General features: G+C 37.7%; 1 protein-coding gene across 4 annotated transcripts in view; it reads left to right on the top strand.

Annotated features, from left to right (window-relative positions):
• Window positions 1–10,210: 10,210 nt before the first annotated feature.
• ASAP1 (ArfGAP with SH3 domain, ankyrin repeat and PH domain 1) overlaps window positions 10,211–10,464 on the top strand; it is a 120,677-nt gene continuing 120,423 nt past the window's right edge. For all 4 annotated transcript variants that reach the window (XM_062491764.1, XM_062491754.1, XM_062491774.1 and 1 more), the window contains exon 1: window positions 10,211–10,227. The gene's annotated coding sequence lies outside the window, so the exon portion shown is untranslated. The remainder of the gene's footprint in view (window positions 10,228–10,464) is intronic.

Below are 10,464 nucleotides of genomic sequence, written 5' to 3'. Positions count from 1 at the left end.
AAATGACCAAACAAGTACCCTTCAGCCCTCTGGCCCTCTCTGGCAATGTGCGATAAAATCCTGTGGTGGGGATACAATAAAAAACTGTTCAGTCTTAGAATTATGTTTTGCAGCATGAATTCCAAATCATTGTTCTATAGCACTTGCACAGCCCATCCATGATCATTTCATAATCATATGGCAATTATATCACATGAGACAGAGAACTAATTTCCATTCTAATAGTAATAACCATCTCCTAAAACTAGGCTCTTCTTAAATCAGTTGCTATTTCTAAAAGTGCCATGCAAAAAAAAGGTCTGAATTTTAAGTTGATTCTCCATACATATTCAAATATAAGGGTATTTCAAGTTGAATAGAAGAAATCTCATACTTTGCCAATATATTTAAAAGTTTGGTGTAATGACCTGAGGATTAATAACCCTCTCAGCCTAACATCAATCTAGTGCAAAACACTGGAATTGTCAATTGCAGGTATTATTTATAAAGAATCAGAGAAAAGTAATGCACTTTATTACTTCTTTCATTACTCATATGCCAATTAAGATGGAATTAAGGAAAATGCATTTCATTTCAAGAAAGCCATCTTGATATATTTTCAGGATTTAAATTTTCCTGGGGAAAACAAAAAATCTATATCACTTATGTATTACTTATAAACTTTGATAGCACTTGCAGAACTAAACAAAATTTTGATTAAGGAATTAGAATTCTCTAAAGTCATCACTAATGAATGAAAAGATTAAAACCTGAGGAATTTACATTCTTGGAAACCCTCATAAGTGGGCACTCAACATCAAGAGGATGTCACTCAGCCCTTCAGGGTCACTCCTGTACTGGGTTAGTTTTCCATTATTGTTTTCTTTCAGGATTCAGCCTATGTCTATGAGTGTACTGATACTTTGGCTGCATATTTTTATGGAAGTACTGAAAACACATACAGCTAATTGATGAGGTCAGGATGGACTTCTGTTGATTAGAACATACTAAAATCAACTCCTGACAAATATGAAGACAGACAAATATCCTCAGATTTGCTTCCCTGAAGTTTGTTAGACCACATCTTAATAGTGTTATCCAAATAATGGATTAGGGCAAAGCCAAAGAACATATGTTTGTCACATCCTGTTTGGATGATACCAACACAGACACAAACAGAACAAGCAGATTTTGGCATGAAATGAAAGATACAGTTGTTAAAGAATATGTCAGTTACCACTTGGACTGAGTAATTTAGTTCCATATTTTGCCCATGAAAATGTCTTTAATAACCTTTGCAAAATGTGATTTTCAGGACAATCTTTAAATTTGTAGTATCTGCTTCTCAAAAAAATACAGATAGAACAATGACTTGATTCACTGCTGTTCAAATAACCAGCTTATTCTTTTCATTTGGGGGAAATAAGATTTTTTTACCTGCTTTATTTTAAAGCTTTTTGGGATATAAAAGCTTTCTGCTCAGTCATTAGCTGCAAATTGCAGAATGAAGAAGTACCCTACAGCATTTCTAGATGAAGTAGTCTGTTTATACAGAAAGCACAAGAGCTATAATTACTACATGATCACATTTGTATATCAAGGTCAGGTTTCTGTGATTCACACCATTATTTGGACATAAAGGGAGTTGATTTTCAGCATGGTGGTGTACAACTACTATTGTTGTTATATCAGTGACTGTAGAATCAATATTAACTTTTGCTTGTTTGAGTTTTTCTAGTTAGGCTAACTCTAGTTCAGGCATATGAGAAAATTGTCTGGCCAGTATTTACCCTAAAATAGTCATTAGACATGAAAAATACAGATTTATATTATTGCTACTCAGGTCATGTAGTCTATTGTGAAAGAAAAAAGTCCTCTAAAACAAAAAGCAAGATAAAATAGGTTATTAAATGACTTACACATGATATCACACAGAGTTTATTTAAGCAATATTAAATGCATGTAATTAAAGAGTGTAAAAAAAATACTGATATTTTCCTCTCCTCCGCAAAATCCCTGCATAATTTTTTCCTTGATTATCACACAATATATTGGCAATTTTCATATTCTCTTCCTGAGAATTCATTAGCTTTCCACAACATTTACCCTGTTCTAAAACCTTAAAAATATAGGGATTCAACTCATTATACTTATTAGTTAAGCATTAGGATTAGTCAAGCACTTAGATTGCACCAATTAATTCAATATAATTGCATGTACTTATAACTAGGCACAAGAACAAATGCTTTCCTCACCTAAGGATTAATAGAATCTGCTATTGTATTCCTGTATTGTGTTGAGTTATCGCCCAGCTGCCATTAATGTCACCCTGTTCTTAGTTAGGTCCCCTTCTTACTTAAGCCCCACTACACTTTCTCTTTTCAGGTGTAGGTGTTCCTGGGTGAAAGGCAATCATATTTCTCCAGTTTTCATTGCTCTCTATGTGTTCTGGGTTTTTACATTTCATATTCACTACTTGCTCCCACTCATATACTGTCATATATAAGGATTTTCCACAAATCTGGTAATGTTATCTCCACATTACCAAGAATGGTTGGGGAGCATTGGTTTTGGGGTTTTTTTAGGGGGGTGGGGAGAAGAAGAAGCCAAATGGGAGAAGAAGAGCCAAAATGCCATCTTGACACAGCCCAAATTCTACTACTGTCATCAGGTCAAGGGTTTCAGAAAAGATGTATTTAGCTTCAAAAGACTCTTTACCCAGATAAATTACTCTAATGGGAGTATGTCTTGAGGAATTTGCCATCTGAATGATGCCCTAATAAATTGTCTAATGTCACTGAGTCAGTGTTGAACTCACATGAGCACTTTCATCACTGGGCCACCATTCCCATCTCTAGGAGAGCCACATATGTTTCCTTCTCATTGTTGTTTCTCATCAATGAATGATGATAACTTCAATCAACTTGATTTCTTTATAAATATTTTTCTGGATTTCTTTGATATTTAATTTATTTGCTGATTGCTCTTGTATCAAGAGGCCCAAAAATAAGTAGGAGACCTAGAAAGGGAATATAATAATTCTAAACCACTGAGATCTAACCAAAAATGCTCATAACACCACTTATAGCAAATGAGCAATTAAATAATATTCAGTAGCTTATTATGGCAGATATAAAGAGAGTCTGTGACATTTTAGACTTATGAAAAATAAATTGTCATCTATTTAAAATTTAGTCCAATGTCAATCATAGTTACTTGTAAACTTAGGTCATCATCCAATTTAGTAAGTAATGAGCCATTATATATTTTTTATTTCTTGCTTTGGTTTGAATAACATAAAGCTATGATGATGGTGACTTTTTTTTTTTGCCCAAGGAGATAAATAATATAATTAAAAGGAAGAGGCATGCTGTAAAATTAATGACCCATGTCATCATGGTTGAGTCACATTCAGGGTTGCCAGTGGCTATGGGTTTGTTGTAAGATGGTGGTATTCAGTTGTCTGCCAGGAGAAGCCTTTCCCAATCCACAAAAACATAATGCAGTTCCAGAGCTGCCTTCTAACAATTTTTTCCTTCATGTAACACAATATTCAAGCATAATATTCTTGATTTGAGGCAGATGCTCCTCCTCTTGCACACTGGCCTTCAAATCCAAGGACACGCCTCCTACTTAGGAGCAGAGCCTGTAACCATTTCTCCTCCTGCACCGCCAAGCTGGTGGCATACATGGTAAAACCTCAGATCCTTTCCAGTCAGCATGTAAAAATCTGAAATCTACTGATAAAAAAGATGTCTAACCCTCTTAATAATAAAAGAGCTCTTGAACAACATCACTTGAAAATATCCTAATGGCTCAGAAACAGAAGGGAAAAGAGAGTTACTAGCATCCCATCCAAACACTTGTATGTCGCAATTTTTAATTGAATCTCATATTTCTTGGAGACAGGGATCATTCTCTGTTATTTTTAATGTTAAGAGTTGGAAAACCTCCAGACCCACATGGCATATCTGGAAACACAAAACAAACAGGACAAACCCCATAAACAAACTACAGCAGTCTCTGGGGAAATAGGTCAACAGGCATAACAAGGCTTCTCTTAGACAGAAGGTTAAAAAAAAACCTCATAGAGAAGGATTTGTGTTTTTCCTCGTAGAATTAAGGAATAAAGTGATGTGGTTGAATGAAAATGGGCAGATTGCCTAATCAAAGGGTGTAATCTGGAGAGTGCCTCTCTCCTACTCCCCTGCCACCTGGACCCCTCTGTTAGACTCTGATCTCATCCTTATGGGTCCTTGTCACCTCTTCCATGTGCCAGCTAACACAGTCCACATCTCTGTCTCATGGGGCTTGTCCCAGCCTCCATGCTTTACCATCTCATGGCAATGGCTTCTGTGAAATATTCTCCTTCCTGGCACCCATATCTGGCCTCAAGCCCCTGTCAGTCTTTTTTCCAGCTTGTACCTTTGGACTAAACATAAAGTTCAGCCCAGAATGTCCCAAAGTGAAAAGCATGTGCTAGCCCTACTCACCTGTTCAGGGCTCTGCAGCATTTCCAGCACCTTCTTTTCTGCACAGCAACACAAGTCTTAAACTGGGAAGTGTATGCAATGTAATGGCAGAAAAACCTGAAGAAAAACTGTGAGAACACTTGTCCATATCCTGTTGTGACTGTCTCCCCACACCCTCCTGCCCTCTCCTACACGCAGGATTACTCCCTGTCAGAACACTTCTTGTTCCCCGTCTCTTTATCCTTCAGATCTTATCTCCATCTTCCAAAAAAAGATCAGTCTGGTGCATACACCTGACATTGAAATTTTCAGCTTGAATGGTTAGACTGAAGTTATATCAGAAAACGGGGTCTTCTGAAGTGTCAGACAACTTGGACAGGCAGTATTACCTGCACTGCCCTCAGTGCAGGCTGACTGAGTACTTGCCACATTGAGTTAGACAGAGAGTTTTCCCAGCCAGCTGACTGAAGCTCTCCTCTATCTGTTTTTAACAATGTGTTCTTTTTCAGGGAATTTCTAATGGATCAGTTTACCACAGTGAAACTCGCAGTATTAAATGCAGCAATCAAAAATTGTAAGAGAAATAAATTTCCATCACTGACAAATTAACACACATTGTTTCAAAATGACTGTTTAAATAAGCAACTTTTTCAGTCCAGTAGCTTTGGTCAGTTTTACTTACTTGATCTTTTTTCCTCATCTAGGTAGCTTTCTGGTCGTGACAGATGAGACATGAGATCTTCAGCATCCAGGCTTTCAAGTTTTTCTTCAAGAGATTCACTATGGAATCGGTAAGAAAAACAAAAGACATAAATATAAATAGCTGGTTTAAAGAGTAAAAAGTAGACCAGATATTTTATCAATTCCAATACCTGCCAGTGGGGTTTTTTTCTGCTTAATGCCACTTCAGACTTTACAGTGGGTGTTCCTCAGAAAAAGTCTAACCTATTGAACTTTTCAAGGAGCAAAAATTCCAATTAATCAGTAAATCCTTACAAAGCGTTGACCACCTGAGCAATTATTGGAACAAACACTAACATTTATTACATAGTTTGCTTTGCTTTCATAGATTTCAAAGCTGGATGAGGGCGGGAGGGTATACAAAGGACATTGTAACTCCTTTCAACTCATTTAGATCTGGTAACTGATGGTTTTTTTACTTTGAAAACAACAAATCTCTCAGATCAGCCTGAAAAATCTATGGCAAGATTTGTTTGGGGGCTTGAGAAGAGGAGAGACTCTTCTTTGCATGATGTAAAGTGCTGAATAGCACACAGTTGTCTAAATATGCTTTTGTTTATTCAGTCTCTGGATGGTGAGTTCTCTTGTTTTAAAGTTTCCACTGTCTTTCACTGAACCACTAAAAGCTACATTTGGATTGCCTGACTTGCATTCCCTACAACAACAATACTGATAGTTATGGCTGAAGTTTTCTTTGCACTGGATGCATGGGCTGGAGCTACCCTGGCACAGGTCATTGCTCCCTGTGTGACCATAGAGCAGTGTGGGACTTTCATCCTTTCCTCCTCCCTGGGGGAATCAGTTGACCATATTGCAGTCCAGATCAGCCAAGAGGGTGAATCACTGCTGCTGATCTTCTCAAAACTGAATAAATCCTCCTTTGGTGAATTTGCTTTGTCACATGGCTACACATATTTTTCCTTTTTGAGTCCATGAGGTCTTAAATAAGCAAGAGTTCAGAAGTCAAACAGTCATATTTAAAAAAATGTAGAGCTATTAAGATGGACATTTCTATTTGATTTTTAAATGGCACTTACATTTTTATGTCCTACTGCTCCTAGATTTCCTTGAAGGAATAAAACAAAATACAACCACCAACAAGAAAATAAGTAGTACTAACATCCCTGAAGATAGTGAAACCAAATTTCCTACAGATCTGTGTCTTGACTGAAGCTCCTAAGGAGGTGAAAACCATCATTCAAACTCTTCCCATGACTGGGACACTTAGGGGATCTTTCTCCCACGCTGATTAACTTGGCAAAGAACAAGGTGACACTGAGCCTTTCCTATTCATAAGGGCAAGAAACATTTTTTCTTCTGCTCATTTTTACTTTCCCACAAAACTTTTAGGATCTGAAGACTTTTTTTACATCTTTCCTGTCGCCCTTTCAAATTTTCTGTGATCAGCATTGCTTTAAAAAAAAATCCTTAGAGGCAGAACAGATGAGCAGATGGTCACCCTCTACAGTAGTCAGTGGAGCACCAGTTAACTTAGGAAGCTGCAAGCTCAAATTCAGTGGTTATAAGTAGAAGCAAATGAGTAATCAGCAAAAGGAGCTGCTGTGATGGACCTGAAATTCTGAACTGCAAAGTTTCATTTAGCACCATGTGAACACTGGCCCAACAGAAATTTGGTACACATCGCAAGACTAGTTTCCAAAAACTTCCCTACAGTTATCTGTCATCCTGGGTTTTACCAGAACCCTACAACTTCAGCATTCAAATATCTACATTAATAAAACCTTCAAACCCTAATTTTAAATAAGAACAATTTTGCTTGAGCATAAAGGAGACATGCCTCAAAGTATTTCAGATCTTATATATTGTTAAAAATTCTGATTTCCTTAATAAATCAAACAAATATGCAAACAGAATAAACACAGACAAAATAAAACCCAAAAGGCATAACTCCTGAATTGAAAATTTCTTATGCTACTTTCAAGTCTAGAGTCTGGCCAAGTGATGCATCCTTGAAAACAGTAGGTTATATAAGGGAAACACAGATGTACTAATATTTTCAGTGGTTGCAAGGACCTTTTTTATAACATCCAACATCTGCAGATTTATTTCCAGCCTTTCTCTAATGAGAGACTATTTAGGAAATTTTGAGAAATAAAGTATGTCCAGAGAACACTATAAGCCAGCATGTAAACTTCAACTCAGTAGGCCCATATACATTCTTGTCTGCAAACCATGTCTTAGCAAAACTTGTGAAAAGCACAAATGACTTTTGTTTATTATCACAGGGGTCTTAGTCCCTCTTTTTCCACAAAATAATGCTAATAAAACTATAATATAGAGGGAGAAGTCCCTCACAAACCCAGATATTTCTGATTTATATTTTCACAGTATTAACAACTAGTAGAAAGAAACCCTTTCACTTATCTGCCAACCCTTTCTGTCTGTCCAAAAAAGTGCTGACAAAATTGTTTGGACTGAGAGTCCTTCTCATCCCTCAGCTACTTTTTGAAACTCTTATAATAAAATGCATATTAAAAATATTATATTATATGGTATATAAAATGTATATTTAAAAAATACTCAGTTCTGATACAGCAGTATTCAGCTGAAAAAGCCCAGTGTGCTTTCACCTAGAAAAAGAAATGTATTTGTCTGCACTCCACACATAGAGAAATGATGCACACAGAGATCAGTTGCCATGTCAGAGCCACGAGTAGCACCTCAAGGACATGATCCCAGGTCTACAGAGCCTTTATTTCATTCTCCAGCTGCTTCTCAGGTTCATTTTGGTTTGAACCTTCATCTTCACTGCAGGCAAAACACTGCATGTTGCCATCAGCATACATTTAGCAGCTTCAGTAGAACCAGAGATGTGTCTGGTAATGACATAGCCATATAGTTTCCAGAGGGAAAGAGAAAATATTGAAATGTTTGCAATGTGGGTTGAAGCTTTATTTCATTCTCTTTTTATTTTGGAGAGCCTGCTATGCCAGCTGCCCTGCAACATGTTCATTTCTGCAGTATCTCTGATTTTAGTCATTGCTATTTCTCATATTAAAAAAAAAAAAAAAAAAAAAGCATCCAGCTACTATGGCTCCTTCTTTGGAAGGACTCCTGCTTTTCTCATTTTAATCAGAGTATCCCTTCACGACATATTGGCTTCATCTTGTGCTTTGCAGTCCCACTGGCATGGCCTGCTCTCATGCCAACATGTCTGCAGTGCACTTCCCAACTATCCTTCAAAGATTTGCTCAGTGACAGGAATGTAAGGATAACCATGCCCAGGTTTCCCTGTGGTGTTCCTCAGCCTCACCAATGCAGGGATGGTGGGTACTGCTGGAACATCATCTCCCTCAGGGTCAGCAGTTCTTGCCTGACTATTTCTGTGAGCAATGAGCAAGCTCATATTTTCACTTGGGCAAAGGTTAATGTCAAACCTGTGAGTGGCTCCACTGGCAGTTTTCTTATCCATCAGCACTTGTAAGCATTTTTTATCTTTGGACTGTCCAAAATCCAGTCCATATAAAAGAATATACTGCTGTGCTTTTATATACAGTAGATGTTGCAAAACCTGTGTTTGAATCTCTTGTCTCCTGACACAGAATCATAGAACCATAAAACATGCTGAATTGGAAGGGACCCACAATGTCACTCAGTTCAACCCTTGTTCTTGCCCAAGAATCCCACCATGTGCCTGTGAGCATTGTCCAAGTGCTTCTTGAACTCTGTCAGGCTTGGGGCTGTGACCACTTCCCTGGGGAGCCTTTTCCAATGCCTAAGCACCCTCTGGGGAAAAAAATCTTTTCCTAATATCCAACCTAAACCCCTCACACAAGTTCCAGCCATTCCCTTAGGTCATGTCTCTGGGCACCCGAAAGAAGAGATTATTGTCTGCCCCTCCTCTTCGCCTTGTGAGGATGTTGGAGATCACAATGAGGTCTCCTCTCAGTCTCCTCCTTTCCAGGCTGAACAATCCAAGTGATCTCAGTTGCTCCTTGTATGGCTTCCCCTCCAGACTCTTCATATGCATTATTGCACTTCCTATGAACTGAAGTAAGGTTTCCTAAAAGAGCACCTCTAACAAAAAAATCTGTGAAATAGAAATACTAAATTCAGTACACCTGTAACAAGGAGAGGAGAATGTCTGTCCTGAGCCTGCTGTCCCTTCCTGCAGATAAGCATTCTTCTGTTTCCTCTTTGGAGAATGCAGAGGTGGTAGGGGAAGAGACCATTGCTTGTTGTTGTTAATGGGAGCCTGGAATGCCATAACATGTTTGTCAGCTTGACACTTGATCTTGCATGACAAAATGAAAAAACAAAGGCAAAACTGAATCAGCAGATTAGTCAGCTTAATCTTGTGTAACTCAGTGCTGCACTTAATTTTCAGCACTGTTATTTTCAGCTGTCCTTTGAGATGGTTATTTGAGTTTACTTATTCAGCCAAGCTACTTGCCCAGGACATTCAAGTAAATAAGATGCAAAATATATAATTCTGCTGAATTTATGATGGTTTGATTTAATCTTATTTCATTTTGTCCATGTAGTGTTAAAACCACAAGATCTTAATTACTAAAATGTCATTTGTAATGAGAACACAATGGGCTCTCTTTTTGCTATAATTTTAATATTGAAAGAATGCAAAAAGAACCTTATGTTTAAGCCACTATTGTAAGTGCTAAAAGGTTTTTAAAATAACATGCAGTTTCTGAGATATATGCTATCTCATTTTAAATACCAGATGAAGACAAATGCTGGGAGATGCCACTATTAAAATTGAAATCAACTGATTCTTGCATTCAAAACAGTCAGAGCAGCAGCACAAAGTTTTTACACAGCTCATGCAGTTTATATGCCACATTGGCAGATACTCTCCCTTAAAAATCACAGAATTGCAATCAGCATGCTTGCTGGACCTGGATTTTGATTTTCTTCTTGTTCAGCAGTGTGACATAGGCAAGAAGTTTTCTTTTACTGGAAAGTTACCTGACTATTCTGTTCCACTAACACAATCATTTCAAATGTTTGTTTGCAAATGTCAAAGCAAACAGCTTTCTTTCTCAAGCAGAAACACTCTGCTACCAAGTAAGTTCCCTTCAAGCAAATTAGCACCAGCCACAATGTGTGATGTAGACTTCAGTGTTTAAAATAGACTTTGCCTTTTCCTGTGAGTTCATCATGCACTTATGTGATATTAAACGTGATGCAGGTTAAAATACGTAGCTGTTAACATTTTGTACAAGGCTGTCAGCCCTCGGACTTTCCTCTGAGAGGACACAGCTCCTGGAGGTGAAACACCTCCTGACTAAACATT

The sequence above is a fragment of the Cinclus cinclus genome, chromosome 1, assembly GCF_963662255.1.
Source record: "Cinclus cinclus chromosome 1, bCinCin1.1, whole genome shotgun sequence".
NCBI classification, from domain to species: domain Eukaryota; kingdom Metazoa; phylum Chordata; class Aves; order Passeriformes; family Cinclidae; genus Cinclus; species Cinclus cinclus.
This window is presented reverse-complemented; position numbering and strand designations above follow the sequence as displayed.